This window comes from Cyclospora cayetanensis, unplaced genomic scaffold (assembly GCF_002999335.1).
Source record: "Cyclospora cayetanensis isolate NF1_C8 unplaced genomic scaffold, CcayRef3 CcayRef3_contig_403, whole genome shotgun sequence".
Taxonomy (NCBI): Eukaryota; Apicomplexa; class Conoidasida; order Eucoccidiorida; family Eimeriidae; genus Cyclospora; species Cyclospora cayetanensis.
The window spans coordinates 1-9,231 of record NW_020312374.1 but is presented as its reverse complement, the minus strand read 5'-3'; the positions used below and the strand labels follow the sequence as shown (position 1 = coordinate 9,231).

Sequence of the window (9,231 nt, the reverse complement as noted above, 5' to 3'; positions counted from 1 at the left end):
CAATGCATGAAGTTGTATGGTTTCAGTCGGTTGCTTGTTCAGTGTGGCGCTAGTGTTAGATATTACTGTTCCAGCACAGCAATCTGTAATATTAGTCGCATGACGCCCTGTTACCCATATACAGTCCCCCAAAGAGAACTCGCATAGGTTTCCACCTACACACAGATCTGCTGTATTTTCGTAAGGCTACGATGTTTACATGCGATGCTGTGTTTGCGGAGAATACCTGTAGCAAGCCCAGCTGGCCAACGCACGTAAAAGCGCTACTGCGGAGCCTTCACACAAAGACGCATAGTATGTTCTTGTGCATGGCAAAGCTGCATAGTTGACGTGTGGGGGAAGCACAGCCTGTTAGTAGTAGTTCCACAAGCGCCTCCTTAGGGTTCTCCAGACACAACGAGTGAAAATCTGAAAATGACGCCAAATGCCTCGAATCCGTGGTCCTCCAGTTTAATATTGTGAAAATGCTGCAACCTGGAGCAAAATGCATAATGTTATAAGGGCTCCACACATTACATCATGTATCCCCTGAATCAACACCATCTGAATATTGACGTGTAGGGTCAGTGGTTCTAGTCGGAAGATCAAAACACTTAAGGCATTACTGTCCCAACTGGTGGACAAAAAAATTATTGGTCCCTTAAAGCGTATTCTGGGTACAAAAGCGCGCTCTTATTTTCCGCCTGCTTGGCGCACAGTGACCCCCTTTAAGCGCTTTAGCAGCAGACAGTTCTGAGTAGTTTCAAGAAGAGCCTGACACAGCCCTTGCATGTGCTCTCTAATTATCCACCCTTCTGGGCCCTCCATCGTTCTTGTACACATCTACGCAGTTCGAATTGAACACCGCCAACAGAAAAAGTACACTCACATTGTAAGTTCGTTGGTCTATTAGACTGCAGCCAACTTGTGCCGTGCGCCGGCTCTTCTGTCAGCCAGTCGTACATCTCAACTCTTGAAGTGCGCACCCCACACTGCACGCAATAAAAATTGTGTTGTAATTGAAGACCGCATCTTCAAATGAGCTTGATATATGCAACACTGTGAGCAAGGTGGTCGGTATTTTTTACCTGGCAAGTAGAGCGATCACCAACCTGAGAGTGCCTGCCTCGAAAGCGCAGGCCTCAAGGTTGTTGAGCGTCTCGGTGCAACGTTGAGTGGCCCGTTTTCGCTTCGCACTATGCTGCATTTGCTGAATTACACACACACAGCCTGCAAGCCGTTGAGCAGCTGCTGTCAATGCAATCTCTTTACAGTAACCGATAAATAACAGTTAGTAATGCTTGATGCATACACCTCATCCTGTGCCTGGCAAACCCTGCCAACCCAGCCTTTGATTGCGTAGCGACTCTCCCTACACGATACGCTGGCTGCAACGACATCTTCTGGCGAATACGTGATTTTTCATTGAGGGATGAACTTCAGAGTTTGCAAAAAGAGGGCAGAACAGAAACAAAACTATTGGTTTCACCAAAAGCGCTTCATGAGATACACACACTGCCTACACGTCACTTCTGCTTGCAAATATGTGTTCGTTCATGCGAGCTGGCGAAAGCGTTCAGCAGGGCTCAACGCTCAAAAGCCTCTGTGGACAGTTGTTCTAAACACCCTATACTGCCGAATGTCCACCTACCACTCAACGACACCTTCACATCGCGAAAAACTAGCATATTACACTCTCCACGTGGTGTGCTGCTCAAAACCTTACACACTCACCATACTCCAAACAATCAAAGAGGCATCGTACTGGACCACTCCACGTGCATCCATGTTTACCAGCAGCTGCGCTCTGCACAACTAAGTGAGCCTCTACCCTGATTGAAGTGTCAGTGATCGCCACTCTCGTGCTGTCTCTTAAAGGCAACCCGCAATATTGCGGGCCATTCTAAAGAAATGTGCATTGCACGCTTTTGTGCAAAGCAACACCTGCATCTGCTGAGTGCAGTGAACGCACTACGTGAAAACCGTAGAGCAGCTAAGCTGGCGCCTACGCAGCCTCTTTCAGACAATTGAAAAGCAGTACTGAATGGCATTGCTACCCACAGTGGCCGTGCGACTTGACCATGGCACTGTTCTACTTTGAAAAATGCACTGGCCGTAAGAATCTCTCGTGCTAGCTCGCCTCTCCTTAGCAATGCATTAGACAGCATATTTAAGGTTTTGGAGCTGATGTCGCGGCAGGCATACGTTACACAGAAAGCGTATTTACATTCTGAACAAACGGTTGGGTAGCCTTCGTTCGATCAGCCGTCTATTGGCGCACAAGTGCACTACCGCAGCCATGTTATAAGCGTGTACAGAACACTAATTGACGCAACACTTCGTGCTGCCTAGCAGCGATTATTATTCGAGCTTTAAACCTCGAGTAAACTAGTCCGACTGATGGACGAAATTCCTTGTGTCTTCGTTCCGCTTGACGGAGGCCGCGTCTCGCGCATTTAGCCAAAACATATTGTACAGCTTTTGGGGCCTTTTTGTCGATAATTGTTTGTCCATCTCGCTATTCGGTTGTTCAAACCGTGCTATTGCAGTGTTCTGCCCTGCACTTTCCTTCTCCTCGCAAGCAGCACGCGCCCCTGGCGACCGTCTCGCGCTTTGTCAGCCGATTCAACTGTGAGTCTCCTTCAAGAGTGTCATCCGTTGTGTGTCTTGTAGGGATTACTGCGGTGTCCTGATGCGTGCCTTTCCAGGTGCCATCCAAGTGGATTGGGGCGTTAAGAACCTGCTTGCCTTTCCAGTTTTAGTAGCCTCCTGAAGCGGCTGCGCCCAGTCAGCCGCATCCTTTACCCCAAGGCCGTTACTGCTGGGAGGCTGACAGCGTCTGCTGTTGCCCGTCGGGGCCGCTTAAGTTGGTTGCATTGCCAGGCGCCAAGCAACGCCATGCGTTTTGTAAAACTGAGTGGGTTATCAGGTGGCGTGGTCCTCTGGGGTTCCGCGTCATTTGACTAGATGCTGAAGGAACTCACCCGTATTCCTATCAGTCCCAGTGTAGTCCACCGTGTACGTGACTGAGGCTTGCCGTGTGGCGTCGTGGATGTGCAGCCAATCGACAGTTGCCCCTTGAAAACTCGTACGCATGTTGCCTAGTTGAGCTTTAACACGTAGAAAAACGCGTGTTACCTGTCTGAAGGAGGTACCACAACGCTGTGGGCAAACTTGCTAATTCACTAAATTGTCGAAAGTGAACCGCATTAGCTAGCCCCGAAGTTCGAGTAGATCGATTCACCGGGGAAGGTGCGGCTGCTAATCCACATTTAGCCATCGATGGTAAATTCAACTTCCTGTTGCTTGGAACCAGCGCAGGATCGTTGCTGTCACTTAGTCCAGAGTACATGATTTGATGTCAGCTCACAGTTGCCTGGAGAACCTCATCATGAGACGTGAGTGTGGTTCAAAGCCCCTAACTACGTGGATGTCTGATGCGCTAGTGTGGTTCTGAGTGATCATCCGTGGTGCTCTAGGCGAGCTCAGGACTGTGAGGCACGATTTGAGACTCACTCTCATTGGATTGAGGAAGCAAAATAAACAGTATCTGTCCAAGCGTTCTGTTTCACCGTCTTTTTAAAAGTGATGTGCAGACGCCACGATTCGCTTGAATGCCAAGGGCTGGCATACATGTTTCCACTTGTCAGAGTGACATCTTAGGCCCCAATCAAAACAAAGGACTTGTGAAACCCCGTGGTATTAAAATAGATCATGCCGCACCAGTCCAATCATATCCGCCTGTGTGTAGACTTGGTAGTTGGAGCGAAATGCGTCGTCTTATAAATAAACGCACTAAACGGTGGTCAAATTTGTTGCCGTGCATCATAGAGAAGGAATCCGTGATAAAGTCTAGCTTTATGTGACTGCATCGTCTTAAAGCAATACGCGGTGGCTCATGTAAGCTACCTGGCCTTTGAATAAGTACCTTGGAGGCTCGACACAGCACACCCCGTGGGCATCAAAATGTGTTTGCATAGTGCCGCGCATTGCAAAAAGGAGATTCGTGATAGACTCTAGCCTAACGTCACTACATTGTCTAAAAGCAAGACCTTTGTAGGCAATAAGGTAGTCATGGCACCAAACAGTACATAAACACGGAACACGGGTGGTTTAGGGACACAAACGCGCCACACGGCACGTATCCGAATGCGCAGAGAAAGCGCGATGAGACGAAACAGTTTTCTCTGTTGGGTCCAAAGTCGGAATGACCCTCTTCCCCTTTCTGCCACTCGATCACTTCGTATGGTTAGATAAGGTCGGCCTAGTTGGATCAAGCAGCTTCCCACGCCTGAGCGCGTATCAGATCATCATCAAGGGACAAAAAAGCATACCTTCGCGGTTCAAGAGCTGCGTCTCACCGTAAGTAGGAGATTCTGTCCCTGCAATTGAGAAGTCCGGTGAATTGGGGAATACCAGGCGCGCGCCGTGGTGCCTCTACTTGCGGCACTGGCTCAATCGACGATTCTGGTAGGGGGGAGTTGAAGGGAACTGCTTGATCCCCTTCGCAAGCCGGCACCCGCCCAATGGCTGCCTGATGCCCCCGATTCTTGTAGTGCTGTGCTGGTGCATCACCGTTTGCAGTAATGGCCCTCGGTCATCTAAGCGTAGGAGGTGAGGCAGCCAGTGGCGAGCAGGTGCAGTGCATCTCCGACAGTGGCAAAGTGGGGATGGCAGGCGAGAGCATCCACGCTCCAGTAGCGCGTACATTCCAGATAGTCGTCCGTGAGATCCTGGACTTTGTCCAGAAAATCAGGCCAACGCTCCATAAGGTTTTGTTATGGATTACAGGTGATTAATTGCGGAAGTCAGTCAACTCCAAATGATTTGTATGGTGATAAGCCTTTGCACAGCGGAGTACGTGCCGCAACGCATTCAAAGCGCTGACTGACATTTGAGCCGCTTGGGTAGAAATAAAGTAGCTCTGCAGTTTAAAGTTCTTGATCTAGCTCAGGAAGCACACGGGTGTTGTCGTGTCCAGTGTTGAGCCGCAGGCATAGCCTGATGCAGCAATTTAAAGGTGGTCACGTCTGGAGGAGTCGGGAAATTGGAAGAAGCGTATATTCGCCTAGCCGCTTCTTGCGTAACTTCGCAGAGAAGGTATGCGGTAAAGTCCAGGTAGTGTCGTATGCTTTAAGTGGGCGTGGCACGTCGGTGAAGTCGGCAAGCTCCAGGGCCACGAACATGCGCCAGCGATTGCCAGTCCCTAAGCACTTCCGCACCTGCGTCGTGTGCGGTACGAGCTGGGGCTATATCGGAATTGCATGTTCTCTTCAGCTAAATGCTAAATGTCCTCCTCGCGGATAGTGAAACCGGCTTCCTGCCCTGCTACCTCGTACTTCATAGATTTTCGGTACACCAATGCTCTAGAAAGGGGCTCAGCACCTGCCATAAGAGCTGCACGTGAGAGTCTAGGCCCAGACTCTAGATACGAATGTCCTTACAATGGGCAACTGCTCGTTCGGTGAAACACAAGTTGCATATAGGCATCGATATTGGTCTTCAACAAGGTGTGTGCACCTCCTAGATCGAGAAGCACCACCTCATGTTCAAAGGGACCAATCACTGAACAGAAAACAGTCTGATACCTGCCTATTGATGCAATCCTTATCTGGTAAAGACCGGCTTCCACGTAAAGCGTGGAAAATTGTTTTGCGTCACCCAGTACTTCAAGTATACTGTGTAGCGATTGCACTGAGAGCCGGCGTTATCATCAAGGAGTTTCGTAGGATCACCGGTACAAATTATATTTGCGATTCATGAGGACGCTTAGATGGCAGCTTCCATGGGCGGCTATCAGGAAACAGACGTCTGTGGGCTCGACGGGCAGTGAGCAGCCGTGAAGGCTGTTCATGCGCTTAAACTAATTAAACTGAGAAAGCCAGCTGGGTGTGTTTCAACAATGCAGTAGGCCGCACAGACACTTCGTCGGCCTCGGCCACCACCGGCACAGTGAGGGGGTTTGCGAGTCGAGATTGTTGGGCCGGGAGTACGCTGATGCCCAAAGAACACACACAAAGAAGTCTCTGTAGCGCTTTAGTAAGCGGATCTGCCGTGCCACCTAAAGCAGCAGGTATCGTGAGGAGAGAAGTCAGGACCTGTAGTGCCAACTAGAGCTTCGCAGTGCCGGTAGGCGCCTGCTGAAGCAAGGTAGTGATAGAAGCGCGCACTTTGGCTTGCGTCATGACTTGTAGGGCTCAGAAGGCGGTCTTAGTAAAGCTACCACCTTCGCTGTTAACATGCAAGCAGATTGTTGGGCAAGAGCATCGTAGGCCTGGTTTGCTGGATCTCCTGAGCAACTCCTGAGAGCGAGGTCATGCGTCTCCAGAACTCCTCTCTTCCAGCAACATTCGTACGTCAAACCAGTGGCCGCTTGCATATCTACTCAGCTCCGACCGGCCATGCCATGATTCCTGATATCTGGTAAGCCCAAATAGGCTCACGATTAAGTAGTAGGGGAGAGGCCCTACCAGGTAGTTGTTCTAAAAATAGTGCGCCGCACCGCATAGATGACCTCGTAACAATAAGATTTGTTTCCCGGATATAAGTGTTGGCTAGGGTACAGCCACACTCTTTACGTGAAAAGCGGATATCCAGGATCGGGCGTTGCACCAGTGCCGGGATAATCAGACTTCTCGCTACTCCCTTGTTTTCCAGCACCTCGTGCTTTTGCCCCACTATGTGGATAAAGAAAGCTGCTATGCCTCCAAAATACAGCGCTTCAGAAACGTAAGCGGCGGTTTCGAGGCCACGGTCTGCTCTTCCGTGCTGTCGATTACTACACAATGATCCGCGTTTACAAGATTACCTCTTTTCCTCTCTAATGTACTTTTATCCATGCTTTCATCGTCGTTTTTCCTCTATCGCCAGCCTTCTGCCCTACATAGTTCAGGAAATACAATTGCTACAGACATTCTAATAGGATTTTCGCATTGGCCGTGATCATTCTGTCTTCGTTCGCGTTCTGTGGACAAGGGCGTTGCCTCCAGTCTGGCAAGACTAAGATGGTGTTAGGCCCCGTGGCGACGAAACATATCGATCCATGCTTAGCACTGATGTTTAAAGAAGTGTGTCTCCTACGTTTGGGCTCATGATTGTGAACGCTTTTGTTGTTCCTGCGCACTGAGTGGTGCCCTAGTGATTGGCGCATCCTGTGATGGCCCACGCCCTGGTCGTGGTGACCATTCGGTGGCATAGTAGTCCTTGCATCTATGCTTGCCATAAAACCCCCCTAATATCCGCTGAACGCAGTTCCGCAGCGGTCATTCGTTTTCAAAGTGTGTGCTCTCGTCGCACATATACCAAATGCCTCATCGGCCAGTTCTCGCTGATCCTCCTCAGTCGGGGCTTGCCCGCCTTTCCCTCTACAAGTATTAACATAGTGCTGTCGGGCACTAGCAATTTTTTCCCAGTTCCGCCTGTTGAATTTGGCCTCGGGCACCTCCCACCTACTGACATCATCTGTGGCGCTCTGTGCATATTTTTGACCCAACGGTCTGTGAGCTTGAAATACGCAATCGTTGCATCCTCCCATTCGAGAATTGCTTTGTGCCTTTCATTTGAGAGCTCAGCATATGTCGTCTGGCAGGCTGGCTAAGTAGTACTCCAATTTTGGGCTGTAACACAATCCCCTGGTAAACAATCCCGAAGAACCCCAAGAAGTATTCATTATGAGCTATCCTCCTTTTTGGCCACCTGGATAAACACCGCTCATATATTCCTACTAAAGCGCCTCAAGAAGCGTTTTCTTGAGGGAACTTTTCAGTCCTCCACATTTGCCCCAGTGTACCCAGGAATAGCCACTTGTGCAATGCAGGACGCGTTTATACCTTAAGCCCCACTGAGTGACATCGGTTCATCCCTCTAGAAGCCAAGTATCGTGGTAAAAAAGTCTTGCATGCCTTTTCCGTTTTCGTGCAGGATAGAGTGAAAAGGGATGGTTCCGTTGGATTTGTTATCATCTCAAGCAGATGCCTTTGAATACGCGCTGGCTCTAGCCGAAACTGGGCTATGACGTGTACTCTATCCTGCCTAGGGCATGCAGTGAATTCGGATAATATGTGCCCGTCGGTTCTTCAGCGAAGTAGACGTTTTCATAAAAGAATTTTGTCTGTTCTGGACTAACATCTTCGCTTAACAACCCTCTTTGAGTCTTTCAAAGGCGCAGCATTGGACAATACTGAAGTGGTCTTCCTTTCGGTGGCTCCTGTTGTCATGATTCTCAAGCGCCAGAGGAACAGGTGAAAACAGAGATATCATGTGCGCCAGCGTGTGTCCTATGAATGCATTCAAACGCGTACAGTTCAAGTCCATTGGGGCTGAATACAACGATCATAACAAATCCTTGATAGGTAGTGCTCAGTTCTACTCACCGCCTGCTAAATAGGGCAAGACGTCTCGAAGGTGGCCTCGGAAATCGAAGGCAGCCCACATCGCGCCTCGAAGGTCCCGTCACGACAGTGCATCGAACATTGAGCTGCATTGCATTAGCGCAGTAACAATGCTAGACCCACCACCTTGCAAGAGACACCTTAGCACTGGAAACCAAAGCTCAATGCTCTACAATACCGAGGGCCAGCTCTCCAGATGTATCCCCTAAGATGCGGGTCGAAAATCTAAAGGCCAGCACCCATTTCTGTGTTTGACTTACCGAAAAATTATATTCAACAGATTTATTGAATAAAAAAACAATCTACGATGAAACTGGTAAAGCTGAATAGAGCAGACGCGGTTGTGAACACTGCCAGGTCACAGTTAGTGAGCACAGAGACGAATTTGTTAAGTGGCGGTTTATCGTTGTTGCTGTATTCTGTAATCTGAACACATACATTCATTATCCTAGAACACTTTATATTATTCTTTACTGAAGAGGGTTGCATTGCTTGGCAAGAGACACTGTTTCAGTAAGCCTGCTTGATTTCTTTGTCATGAGGTTGTTCGGTTCGCTCTTGCCTTCAATCCTTATACTGTTGACCATATTACACCTGCCTCTTCCGTCCCTGTTGGCGTTATCACATAACCGTTTTGCTTATGATGCACTCGTTTTAATCAGGCAGCTCCACATATATGAAAGCCTTTAGGGGCTGTCGTGGTTGTACTGTAGAGGCAATTTCTTTATGGTTCTACGCTGTTGGGACCAAACGAGCCAGCCGGCTGCCCCATTTGCACTAACAAATAGGCGTGATGCCGGCACGCGAATCAGGAACTGCTCAACTGCTAGTTTAGTTTCTCAAGCGGATCGGTCGTGAAGGC

General features: G+C 49.2%; 2 pseudogenes; both read right to left on the bottom strand.

The window, feature by feature from the left end:
• Positions 1-2,904: 2,904 nt before the first annotated feature.
• On the bottom strand, positions 2,905-3,969 carry LOC113146584 (annotated as a pseudogene).
• Positions 3,970-5,112: 1,143 nt separating this feature from the next.
• On the bottom strand, positions 5,113-6,358 carry LOC113146583 (annotated as a pseudogene).
• Positions 6,359-9,231: the final 2,873 nt, after the last annotated feature.